The following is a 12310-nucleotide window of genomic DNA, read 5'->3' as shown; positions in this document are numbered from 1 at the left end:
AAAAAAAAAAAAAAAAAAAAAAAAGATGTGCGAGTTCCCATGCTCGATGTTGTTTCCATTCCGAGAACCCCTTGAGGGAACTGGAGTCAAATAATTTGACATTTTTAAATGGCTGCCTTGCCAGACAGAGTGACAGGCATTCTGGGTGGGAGGAAAGGTGTGGGGAAAGGCTACGGGTCTCAGGCTTAGGGCTCTGAGAGCCTTACCTCAACTCCTCGGGGCCAGGGTTACTCATGCCTGGAACAAAGGTTTGTTTGTTTTTTTTTTCCTGTCAGCATCAAAGTCCAGATGGAAGGCCAAGGCTGACATGGGCTTTGGAGCCCCAGTGGGAAGTAAATTCACTCCTCAGCCCCTTGATTTTCCCAACTGTGAAATGGGACCATAAATGGTGAGCCACTAATTACAGGGTGCTATTTGGACTGGTGGCTGACCTCCAGAGGTTACCTTCCACACAGGCCCCTCTCCCACCTGCAACAGGTTTATCTTTGCTGGCAAGACCCCTCCACCAGCCTCCTCAGGGGATGGCAGCCACTGTCAAGTCCTTCTGACTTGACACAGGAAGTCCTTCTGACAGTCTATCTTAAATCTCTCACCACTTCCTTCAGGGCAAAGTTAAAGAATGAACAACAAAAGATAAATGCTTACGGAGAGGCAGTGCCACGCTATTTTTTAAAAATACCCCCAAAGAGGGCAGGGGGTGGGACTTAGCTTCGGACACAATGGTCTTTACGCTAAACATCTTGGCGATAAATATAGCTGTGTAATTCTTTTTTTCTCCTTGGCAGAGAGAAAGGCTGAGGCTGGGCAGAAAGGCAGAGGGACCCAAAAATATAAATCAATATGTGACTTTAATATATGTGCTCTCGGTGTCTGTGTGTGCTGGGGGATTATTAGTAACCTTGATTCCAGCTCAGTGTCCATGTGAGGCGGGGAGACGCGTGGCCCCCGGGGAGGAGAAGAGAAATTAGGAAGCCAAATTCTTCTCCTGATTGACACCTGGGTAAACATTATCCTGGCAGAAGGGGAAGAAAAAAAGATCAATGCCGGGTATTTTTATCACGTTCCAGGGACGGAGGGGGGGGGGATTAAAGAAACAGTCCCCTCGCCTCATTGAATATGTTCATCTCCCCCCCCCCCACCCGCCCCCAAGGAGGAGGCAGATGGGGTGAACAGGGGCGGGGGAGGATCAGGATCAAAAGTGGGAGAGGAAGTGGGTGTGACCTTCTTTGGCCCCGGGGGCACTCCCGTGAGTGGCCGCAGAACACTGCTTTTAATGATAGGGCAAAGGCACCAGATTTGATGGGCAGAATCACAGGCCACAGAGTCTAATGTGAAGTTAAGACTCTGACTTCAGTGGAGGGCCAAGAGGCATTAGTCTTAATGGGGTTAGATCAGGAGGATGTTTCTAGTGGGAAGTTCCCAGAGCATGGGGAAGGAAGTGTGGTTTCAGCCTGGTCTGGGGTAGTGAATAAAGGGGGGGCAGGGACGATCAGCACCAATGTGGAGAGAGGGGTATCTCTCTGGATTGCCTTGGAAAGTGGGTCTCAGTTCTACAGTCAGGAAAACCTGGTTTCATATCTGGCCTCCACCCCTTCCTGGCTATATGACCTTGGCAAAGTCGTCTGACCTCACTCTCCTTATCTGTGAGACGGAGGCACATAACCCCCACTCCTCTCTCCCAGTTTTCAATGAGATCCTACAAAACACTGTGCAGGGGTGAGGAGCTATTGCTATCTAGAACGGCACTGTCCAAAAGAAATATAATGCAAGACACGTATGTGCTTTAAAATGTTTTAGGAGCCACGTTGAAAAGTACATAGAGGGGCGCCTGGGTGGCTCAGGCGGTTGAGCATCCGATTCTTGGTTTCGGCTCAGGTCACGATCTCATGTTTTGTGAGTTCAAGCCTCGCATCGGGCTCTGCGCTGACAGTGTGAAGCCTGCTTGGGATTCTCTCTGTCTTCCTCTCTCTATGCCCCTGCCCCACTCGTGCTCTCTGTCTCTCTCCAAATGACTAAATACGCTTCAAAAAAAAAAAAAAAAAAAAAGAAGTACAAAGAAATAGGTGAAATTTAACTTAGACCATTTAAAAAATTTTATTTATTCATTTCTTTTTAAGTAGGTTCCATGCCCAGCGGGGGACTTGAACTCATGACCCTGAGATCAAGAGTCAGACACTCTACCAACTGAGCCATCCAGGTGTCCCCCCAGCTTAAATAATTTTTTAAAAAATTTAACCCAATAGGGGCACCTGGGTGGCTCAGTTGGTTAAGCATCCACCTTCGGCTCAGGTCATGATCTCACTGCTCATGGGTTTGAGCCTCACATTGGGCTCTGTGCTGACAGCTCAGAGCCTGGAGCCTGCTTTGGATTCTGTGTCTCCCTCTCTCTCTGCCCCTCCCCTGCTCGTGCTCTATCTCTCTGTCTCTCTTCTCTCTCTCTCAAAAAGAAATAATAAAACATTTTAAAAAATAAAAATAAATTTAACCCAATATATCCGAAGTATTATCATTTCAACATGTAGCACTAGCCACATTCCAAGGCCTCAGTTACCTCATGTGGCAGGTGGCTACCATATTGCACTAGTACAGGTCTAGAATAAGAAACCCACAGGGAAGGGGCTTTTGCTTCTGTGACAGTAGGGAGGGGCCCCTGGAAAGAGAGGGCCAACAGTGTGCTCCCATGAAATGCAAAGCAGAGCACCCTTTTGTGAGGATCAATTTTCTTGTTCTCTTTCTTTCTTTCTTTCTTTCTTTTAACATTTATTTATTTTTGAGAAAGAGAGAGAGAGAGACAGAGGACAGGGGAGGGGCAGAGAGACAAAGACACAGAATCCGAAGCAGGCTCCAGGCTCTGAGCTGTCAGCACAGAGTCTGACTCAGGACTCGAACCCACGAACTGTGAAATCATGATCTGAGCCGAAGTCAGGCACTCAACCGACTGAGCCACCCAGGCGCCCCTGTGAGGGTCAATTTTCTGACTGTGAAGAGGCCCCAGCGCCCCAGAAGGAGGCTCTCGGGGGAGGGCAGGGGATACTGACTGATGGCAGGGTCTTCCTTCAGTAGGTCCACCACAGGCCCCCAGTTCTCCTGGGCAGGACCTGGCGCCCGGTGGACTGAGCTTCCTGGCATCCCTTGGCACTTGGAGCAGCCTGGCGTGGAGGGACAAGGCTGCCAGCTGGACTTGGAAGCTCCTTTCATTCCTGGTGCCTCTGCTTTCTGGCTGTGGGATCTAAGGCAAGGCCCTTTCCATGAGCTTCAGGAATGCACATGGGGATGGTCATGAGCATCCCCATTCCAGAAAAAAAAAAAAAAAAAAAGTATGCTTTGTAAACCATGAGCATGTGTGAGGAAAGGAGAAAATGGGGACAGTGGGAGGGGGTCCCTTCCAAGGTCACCCCTTGCATGGTGGCTATCTTACTGGGCATGTTCTCAGGATCCTCAAGGGCCACCCTACTCCTAGGGGAAGCAGGCTTCAGCTGGAAGAAGAGGGTAGGAGCAGAGGCCCAGGAAGGGTGTGATTCTTCAGGAACCACACAGCAAACCCAGAAACGGCTTAGCTGAAGCTTCCAGGTTTGGAGCCAGGACACCTGGGTCCTGCTTCTCAGCTGTTCTCAGCACCAGAATTTGTGGGGAGGAGTGAACAGGGCTATTTCAGGGCAATGCAAAGGGTGCTCAGCGCTGGCCGGGAGGCAGCCCTCCTGGGTCTAGCCTGACATTTTCAGCTTGATGCTGGGAGTTGGGGAAGAGGGCCTGGCTGCCTGGAGCTCTCACGCCTTGGGGTGGTTGGTCCTGCGCCCCAGCAGCCCCAGCCCTACGGCCCAGCAGTGCTTCCGGCCTTGGCTACAGAATTGTCCTGCCAGGGGAGAGGTATGGGGAGAGCACCAGGCTGCCCAGGACTCCTGTGGGGTCCTGAGAGCCATGGTAAGCTCTCACTTGTAGCTCTCGCAGAGCTGGGATTTTAGGAGATCGAAACCCTAGGAGGCCCAGCAAATGGCCTTCAGGAGATCCAAGAGCATACTTTCGCTCATCGAAAGCAAAACCTTGAGTATGTGCGTTTTTCTAAGCTAAGGGTCTAAGCTTTTGTGAAGGCTTAGGGGGCTCTGTGACTCCTAAAAGAGTAAGAACCACTGCTCTAGACACCCACACTCACAAATATGCACACACACAATATAGACACACTCACATATAGACACACATACATATACACACATATGCAGTGCTCGTGTATACACACACATACACGTACACACACACACAATACATATACACACATACACACACTCTCTCTCCCTCTTCCTGCTACAGGTTTCTTCCATCTTTCCACCCTGCGCAGAAATTCATCTATATGCGGGAGCCTGGGTGGCTTAGTGGATTAAGCGTCCGACTTCAGCTCAGGTCATGATCTCATGGTTTGTGGGTTCAAGCCCCGCATCGGGCTCTGTGCTGACAGCTCTGAGCCTGGAGCCTGCTTCAGATTCTGTGCCTCTCTCTCTGCCCCTCCCCGACTCAGGCTCTGTCTCTCCCTCTCTCTCAAAAAATAAATTAACATTAAAAAAAATAATAAAAAAAAAAAAGAAATTCATCTATATGCATCCTCTCTCCCAAACTGCTCTAAGCCCATTCTTCCTAGCTAGAGACCCGACGTGATCCCTAGCGCCTACCAAATGCAGTTTCAGACTCATCAGTTTGGCATTCAAAGAGCCCTCTGCCACAAAGCCCTTGCTTCCTAACACACACAGGAACCTCATTTCCAGCCCAGCTTGTGGGACTCACTGACCCTGCCAAGTGCGGTCCACCCTCCCTGCCTCTGCCTTCCTGCAACAGTGGTCCGCTTCCACGTGTTGCGATCCCACCCATCTGCAAGCCCCGGCTCACAGGCCACCCCTTCAGGGCAGCCTTTCACAGCCTAGTCAGAAATGCCTGCCTTCCTCCTGTTCGTCTCCCATAGTCCCTTGCGTGTCCCAGGCCTTGGACCCTTACCTCTCCAAGCCTCACACTCTGGGTCACTGGGGACGGCACCTAGCTTGCTGCCTTGTGCAGACTAGGCCCCTCGAGGGCAGGGTCTGTCGGGGGTGTCCATGAGTCCTCTCTGAATCCATATCCCATAGTCACACTTCCTGTGCCGCCCCCCCCCCCCCCGCCAAGGTCAGATATGAGAAAAAAATAGATGAAACAACATTTTGCAAATCATGGTGTAAACTCCATTCCAGTGCTCCCCTCCTCCCAGTATTCTTCCTGGACTCCCGCCTGCCCTTGGCTCCAGTCCCTCTGGCCTCTCCCCTCCCCCCCCCCCCCCCCCCCCCGGTCCAGATGTGCTGAGCCTGAGTGGCTCAACTGGAGAGACGGGGTCTCTCTGAGTCTGGATCTCTGTCTGTGTCCCCAGTAGACATCTGGTCTCTCCCATCAGACTGGGATCACTGGGAATGTGAGGACCTACCTTTTCTCTTTTTTTGGTCTTTTTTCTTTCTTTCCTTTCCCCACTCCATTCAAATAAGGATTTCAAACCGCTTTCAGAGACACACGTGACAAGATAAAAAATGAGAGAGGAAGCCAGGGGCGGAAGAGGTCCTGCCTTCCCCTTCCCCAGGCCCTGTCTCTGGCACCCAACAAAGGGCACCTTTCGGAGCGGCTCATCATGGGCCTTGGCTGAACCCATTCAGCCTCCTTCGCAGGGACCTCAGGTGTGGACTTGGCCGGCGCCCTCCTCCCTCGCCAAACCACCGGGCTCTGCTGCTAGCCCTGGCCCTGCCAGCCGCCACTCACCTGACCCAGCCCTTCATGCTCTGGCTCTTTTCCTCCCGCCTCCATCTGCAACCACAGCACATCCCAGCTGTCTGATTAACTCAATTGATTAATTAAGCTCTAATGAGAGCTGTGACTCACCCCTGCAGCTGCTGACCAGGAGGCCAGCCGTGCCGGGAAGGGCTTGGGGCCACAGGCATGGGCCTAGGAGGGCCCAGGGGACAGGAAGCTCATGCTCGGGGCTATTGGTAAGAGAAGCACAAAGCTTGCCCGTGGCTGGGTCTCCCCCAGAGCCCTTGTGGGCAAGGGGGTCCTGTGGGCTCTCTTGTCCAGCCAGCTCCAGAATGATGTATCTAGCACCAAATTTGCTGAAGGCAGGGAGGGCAGAGCAGGTTTATTGATGGGCTGAGAGGTGTAGGGAGGAGACTAGATCCCCCGCAGCCTCTCTGTGACTCATGGGGCCTGGACTGCCCAAGGCCCAGAAGGTACTGGCCACGTGGAGGCTGGAAGCCAAACACAGGGGCCGGGCCCAGCCCTGTCAGCAGCTATCAGTTCCACGATTTCCAGCTCCCACAACTCCCAGCCATATGGTCTCCGGCCGCTGGCTCCCAGGCCCAGGTAACCACAAGGGCTCTGCAGAACAAGTAGTGAGTTCTAGTCACCCCCTGTGTCCAGCCGGCCCCCCCAACCCTAGCCACTGGCCTACCCACCCCCGGGCTCTAACCCCTTGTCCCGGGTGGGGGACAAATGCCACCCCCCCACCAGCCCACCATCATTTTCCATCTCACAAAGAACACCCATATTCATTCTTCTCTAGAACCCCGTGAGGTAAGCAGAGAGGGGAGTCCATTCTAGAGATGAGAAAACTGAGGCCTCGCCTCGCCCAAGATGACACCTGGTTTCTTCTTGCTTCTCAGCCTTTGCATTCATTGTGGGAAAACACTCCTCTTCAGCTGGAGATCTCAGTTTAGGGATCGCTTCAGCCGGGAAGCCACCTGGCTCCTCAGCTGCAAGGAGGAACTTCCTATCATGTTACACGCGTTAACTTGTTCGGATCAGCCATTGGGCCATGAGGGCAGCTACCATTCTGTCTATCCCCACTCATCCCTGGCACCCTGCTCAGGACCTCACACGCAGTAAAATATAATGCATATTTTTGGGAGAAAGCAAAGAAGGAAGAAATGAATGAGCCACCACGAGTGGCAGATATCCTGATCCCCAGTCTAGTGCTGGGAGGAAGGACGCCACAAAGGACAGGGCCAGGCTGTTTGGTGTGGACATTTCTGCTGAGGGTGTGCAGAGAGCCTACAGCAAGCAGGTCCATGGGACCAGAGAGCAAGCAGGTTAGGTAAGCTCTTGTCCTCCCCAGCAGAGAGAGTGTTGGGGGGGGGGGGGACACCTACAGGGGAATCTTGGGAGATGGGGGGTGGGCAGGGCAGGAGAGAGTGGGGCGTATAGCTCTGGGGCACCGGAGCTTCCTTCAGGGGAAGGAGACGGAGCTCTGGCTGGAGAGGAAGACCGAGAGGGAGTCCTAGCTTCGCTTGACCCCCCTGGGTGACCTTGGCCATGTGGCCTTCCCTGCTAGGCCTGTGAATTGAGAAAGTCTCATGGACTCAGGATCCTGGTTGTCCTCTCCTGGTCTGGGAGCCCTGCCGCCCCAAGAGACATCTGTGACCAGAGGAAGTGAATGAATGGTGAGGGACGGTGGGGGGGGGGCACATAGCCAGGAGCCTCTGATCCCCATGAGGAAACCCCTGCTGCCCGCCCCCACTCTTCCCAGCCCCTCAGATTCAATTACCAGCTTGGCTTTCAAATCGGGCTCCAGCCAGTAACTTTGCTGGAGAAAATGACTATGTGATTATTTCAACCTTGCTCCAAACACCATTTTAATTGGATCTGGGAAAAGGCGATTTGGGCATGGAGGGGCCATTGTGGGGCAGGAGCAGAGCAGCACGGGAATGTCAAGGAGGAGCCTGCTAGCCCCTGAGCCTCGAGCAACAGTAGATGCTTCTGAGCCCTTCCTCCCAAACCCCCACCCTCTCCCTGATATTCATCCCGGATCTGGGGTTAGCCTCAGCAGGAAAGACAAAATTGGTGGTGGTGGTCGTGGGGGGCTTCACAGGCAAGCAGGCTGGGGGGGGGGTGCGGGGTGGATGATTCCAGCAGCTGGGTTTCCTGCCCAAAGCAGCCCTCAGCACCTTAGGAAACTGCTTTTCTGACAATCACCATTCTCTGCCCTCAGCTCCAGCCCACCTGGGAGTAAACTTTTGCTCCAATGCTAGCCCCGAGGAAGCAGAATTGGAAAGAACATCTGATTTTCCAGAATCCAGCAGAGCCTTCTAGAGGGATTTGGGATTATCTGCTCCAGGGATCACTCTGCCAGCTTTCTCCCTATTAGGCAGATTATTGTGATTTGACTACATACCAATCTTTCTGAGCTTCAGCTTCCATAACTGTCAAAGGGACAGTTGGTCCTAGGTGACCCCTAAGGCCCCCTCTCAACTGGGAAGGAAGCCATTTCAGCTGATTCCCCATGTGTCTGTCCTCCATGAGGCTGGAGAGGTGCAGCCTGAACTCCTCAGTGGCCCTTTTCGTGGGCCCTGTGGGCTCTCGGCCTTGCAGGGTCCGTGGACCCCGGCAGCTAAGATGTCCCTCCCCATCTCTGAGCCAGAGTTCCGCCAGGGGCCAGGATGAAAGTGTGAGCCTGGGATCGCGGCAGGAGGACAGGGGCGGGATATGCCCCAGAGGTGGAAGGGTCGGGAGGAAGGACACAAGAAAGGAGCCCCTTGACGCCATCTTCATGTGTCTCGAGGTCTGGCCTTCCCAGGGCTCCCTCTGATGACTTCCTCCCATAGCCAAATGAACGCCATGTCAACGCTTTTTTAAAAATTGCGTGGGGGCACCTGGATGGCTCAGTCTGTTGCACATCCAACTTTGGCTCAGGTCAGGATCTCACGGGTTCCTGCGTTCAAGCCCTACAGTGGGCTCCTTGCTTTCAGGACAGAACCCACTTCAGATCCTCTGTTCCCGTCTCTCTGCCCTTCCCCCACTTGGCTCTGTCAAAAATAAATAAAACATTACAAAAATAATAAAATGTTTATTTAAAAATAAATAAATAGGGGCGCCCAGGTGGCTCAGTCGGTTAAGTGTCCAACTTCGGCTCAGGTCATGATCTCACCGTTCGTGAGATCGAGCCCCGCATTGAACTCTGTGCTGACAGCTCAGAGCCTGGAGCCTGCTTTGGATTCTGTGTCTCCCTCTGTCTCTGCCCCTCCCCAATCACACTCTCTCTCTCTCTCTCTCTCTCTTTCTCTCAAAAGTAAATAAACATTAAAAAAAATTAAAATAAATAAATACAAATAAAAATTGCTTAAAAGCTGTCATTTGGCAAATGTGCTCCAGGGAGCTACCCACAGCAAGAGTGAACGTGCCCCCCTGCCCCTCCCCACCAAGACATGGATGCTGGGAGTGTAGGGAGGACGGGCCAGGCCCTGACACACCCCGGCATTTGCCGGTCATCAGCGAGCACTTACAGGGCACTTGGTGGGCATGGGAAGAGGGACAGTGGGTAGGTACAAAGGGAATAGAAAATGTTGGTTAAATTCATCCACCCTATGTAGCACCTCCTGATGCCAGGGACGGGGCCAGTGTGACCCCAGGAAGCTGACAATCTTGTCTGGGAGGCAGGACACCCCTTTCCTGGATTAACTTCAGAACTTTAAGACATGGCAGAAAAGATGGTGAGGAAATGAGGCCCTGGGCTCTTATGGGCCAACAGTGTCAATAGGACGAAACCCAGGAGGACTTCCTGCAGGAAGGAAGTCTGGGTGCGATTTGGCCCCGGGGATGTTGGAAGGCATTCCGGAGGTAGCTGAGACGCACAGGGAGAAGAGGCAGAGAAAAGCAAACAAGCAAGCACGATGGTTGTATCTGACGTCTCACAACACCCCCAAGAGGGGCGATTATTATCTCCATTTTACAGACTAGAATCCTGGGATGAAGACAGGTGCGGACACTTGCTGGGGCCACAGGAAGCCAGGAGGGACAGAAAGAAGGTCTGCCTTCCCCTGACCCGCTTGCCCTCATGCTGACAGCACCAGCTGGCAGAAGCCCCGGGCTGAGTTCCCTTGGGAATTCGGAGGCCAGGGCCCTGGGGATTTCTGGGATCCACGAGGATCCAGGAGTAAGATCTGAGACACACAGGACCTCAGCCCTCCAAGCGAGTGCGTGCTTAGGGGAGGGAGGGGTTCAAAGGCACGGATCAGGGGAAAATTATATTGTCAAAGAGGGAAGCCAGTGCTGCCATCCCTCTTTCACTCATTAATTTCTGGGGAAGTATTAGCTGTCAGCAAGCAGCGGCCCTCCAATTCAAATTACAGAATTTGAATTCTTAATTTCTCCTAATCCATCAGTGAGCTGCCTTCCTGGGCTAATATTAGCAGCGCTGGCGAGGCTTATAGCACAGTCATTGATGTCTCCCTCCCCTCAAAGAAAGCCCTAATCGATAGGGCTGGGCCAGGGGTGGGCCCTCGGGGGCAGGAACCCCCACCCCACTCCCCAGCTGCCTCCAGTCCCGGGAAGAGTGCGGAGTTTTGGGGAGGTCCCTGGAGAGACTGGAGAGCAAAGGAGAGATAGGGAAGGCAGAATCAGAGGCTGAGAGACTTGGGACGAGGGAGGGAGGGAGGGAGGCTGAGACCCAGGGAAAGGCAAAATTAGCAAGACTAAGAGAGGTGGAAGCAGAGTGATGGGGAGACCGGGAGGCTCAGAGAGATGGATGGAGATGAGGTGGAGAGGGGGGAGGGAGCCCTTCAGAACCTAGGGTTAGAGCGACACACATACTGGCTTCATTCATGGAAAAAGCCCAGTAAAGCAAGACCAAAGCCCTGCGGGACCCCACGGGATGGTGGGAGTATTAGGTCCCATAGATAACACGGCGCCTCTAACACAGGACCCCATAGTCCACTTTGCCTATAGGTGTCCTGGAGTGAGGCACCTCGAATCAAATCGTAGCTCAAAGGCCTCCTCTACCAGGAAGCCCTCTTGCTTTCTATCTGGCAGGACCATCTTTTTACCTTTGGGCAGTAGCACCTTCTCCTGGTCAGCTAGCTATCTGGGTCCTGGAGACATTCTGTAAGGTTGCCTCTCTGCGCAGGTGGATTGAGGAAGACAAGACGGTGGGGAGCTCCTAGGCTGAGCACCTTATGGGCATTTCTATTTCTCTCTTCAACAAAGCCACGAGGTAGGAACTATCATCACCCCCATGCAATAGGTGAGGAAACAGCTAGTTAAGTCACTTGCCCAAGGTCACGGGGCAATGAAGTAGCAATGTCAGGATTTGAACCCAAGAAGCCTGAGTCCAAAGCAAAATGGTTAACACCATGTGACAGAATCTTGAGGGAAAGCTCCAGGGGATTACACGTGGTGCAGTCTCTGTCCTTGTTGAACTATGGAAGGGTGAAGGACAACGTCAGGCCAGTCCCATGACTTCCTCACATGACCCTGCTTCCATCAGCCGGTCTCCTTATTAACAGCCGTGTACCTTCGAGCCCCCTCGCCCAGCTCACACCTCTCTCTCCTGCTTTTCTGTCTCTCCAGATCCGACCCTTCGTCCAGGCAGGCCTGGTTCAAACCACGCCTTCAGCTGAAAGCCTTCCTGTAGCCCCGTCCCTGACCCCCACAGCCTTCTCTCCCTGGCCCAGTCCTTGTCCTTTCTGTGAATGTCCTGCCTCCTCAGCAAGTTGCAAGGCTCTCTGTGCACAGCCCGGGCGCCCTCCAATGTCTTAGGAACTCAGCCTTGCCCGTGCCAGTGCTCAGTAAATATTTGACTTATCTACTGATTGATTGGTGAGTGAAGACAGGAGGCCTGGGACAAAGACGGCTCAACTGAGCAGTGTCCCTCTCCTCCCAGGCCCTAGGGAAGTGTCTGGGAGCTGGAGACATGCAGGTGGGGACTCCAGGCCCGGGCACATGTGAATGGCCTGATATGGGCAGTGCAGCTCTCCAGACTGCTCACCCAGCTGCCCCTTGGGGGACCCTATCTCCCCAGGCTGGAAGATTTGGGGGTATGAGTAGGAAAAGGAGAAAAAGGGGCCCCTCAGCTTGGGAAGTGAGCCCTTCAGATGGCTCTTGAAGCTTCTCTTCCCTCCCCAGGCTCTGCCCAGGCACCCAAGCTAGAGGCAGACTCCAGGATCTCCCCCGGGGCTGAGGTCACTGTCCCCACTCCCTTTGCTGCCCCTGCTACTCTTCCTTCCCTATCTGAGAGGCTGGGCCCAAACAGAACTATTTTGGGCCAAACTTCTGAATTATACATGCTCTGGCCAGTGAGGCCATCGCTCCTGATCAGTGGCAGTAGGGGTTGGGAGTAGGTGATCACTGCGTTTCATTTTTGGCTCAAGTGTCAGAGTTTGTGCCTGTGCCGGAAGGAAAGTAATGGGGTTGCATGCATGTGCTTGTGTAAATTTCGTGACTAAGGGATTGTGGGTGTGAATGAATGATTGTGGGTTCACAGGTAGAAGATATAACTTCTTTCTCTCTCTCTCTCTCTCTCTGAAGCTCCAGGATGGTGCTG

General features: G+C 53.2%; 1 long non-coding RNA gene across 2 annotated transcripts; it reads right to left on the bottom strand.

Annotated features, from left to right (window-relative positions):
* Positions 1-835: 835 nt before the first annotated feature.
* Positions 836-5112, bottom strand: LOC128313519 (uncharacterized). Of its 2 annotated transcripts, none has more exons than XR_008294360.1 (3): positions 4981-5112; positions 3039-3229; positions 836-1012 (listed from the first exon to the last, which is right to left on the bottom strand). It is a non-coding gene; the product is annotated as an uncharacterized LOC128313519 (long non-coding RNA). The 2 variants fall into 2 exon arrangements; XR_008294361.1 differs by having other exon boundaries at positions 3039-3253; positions 4981-5108.
* Positions 5113-12310: the final 7198 nt, after the last annotated feature.

The sequence above is a fragment of the Acinonyx jubatus genome, chromosome E1 (genome assembly GCF_027475565.1).
Source record: "Acinonyx jubatus isolate Ajub_Pintada_27869175 chromosome E1, VMU_Ajub_asm_v1.0, whole genome shotgun sequence".
Taxonomy (NCBI): domain Eukaryota; kingdom Metazoa; phylum Chordata; class Mammalia; order Carnivora; family Felidae; genus Acinonyx; species Acinonyx jubatus.
The sequence above is the reverse complement of the archived record's forward strand: the minus strand, read 5'-3'. Positions and strand labels throughout refer to the sequence as shown.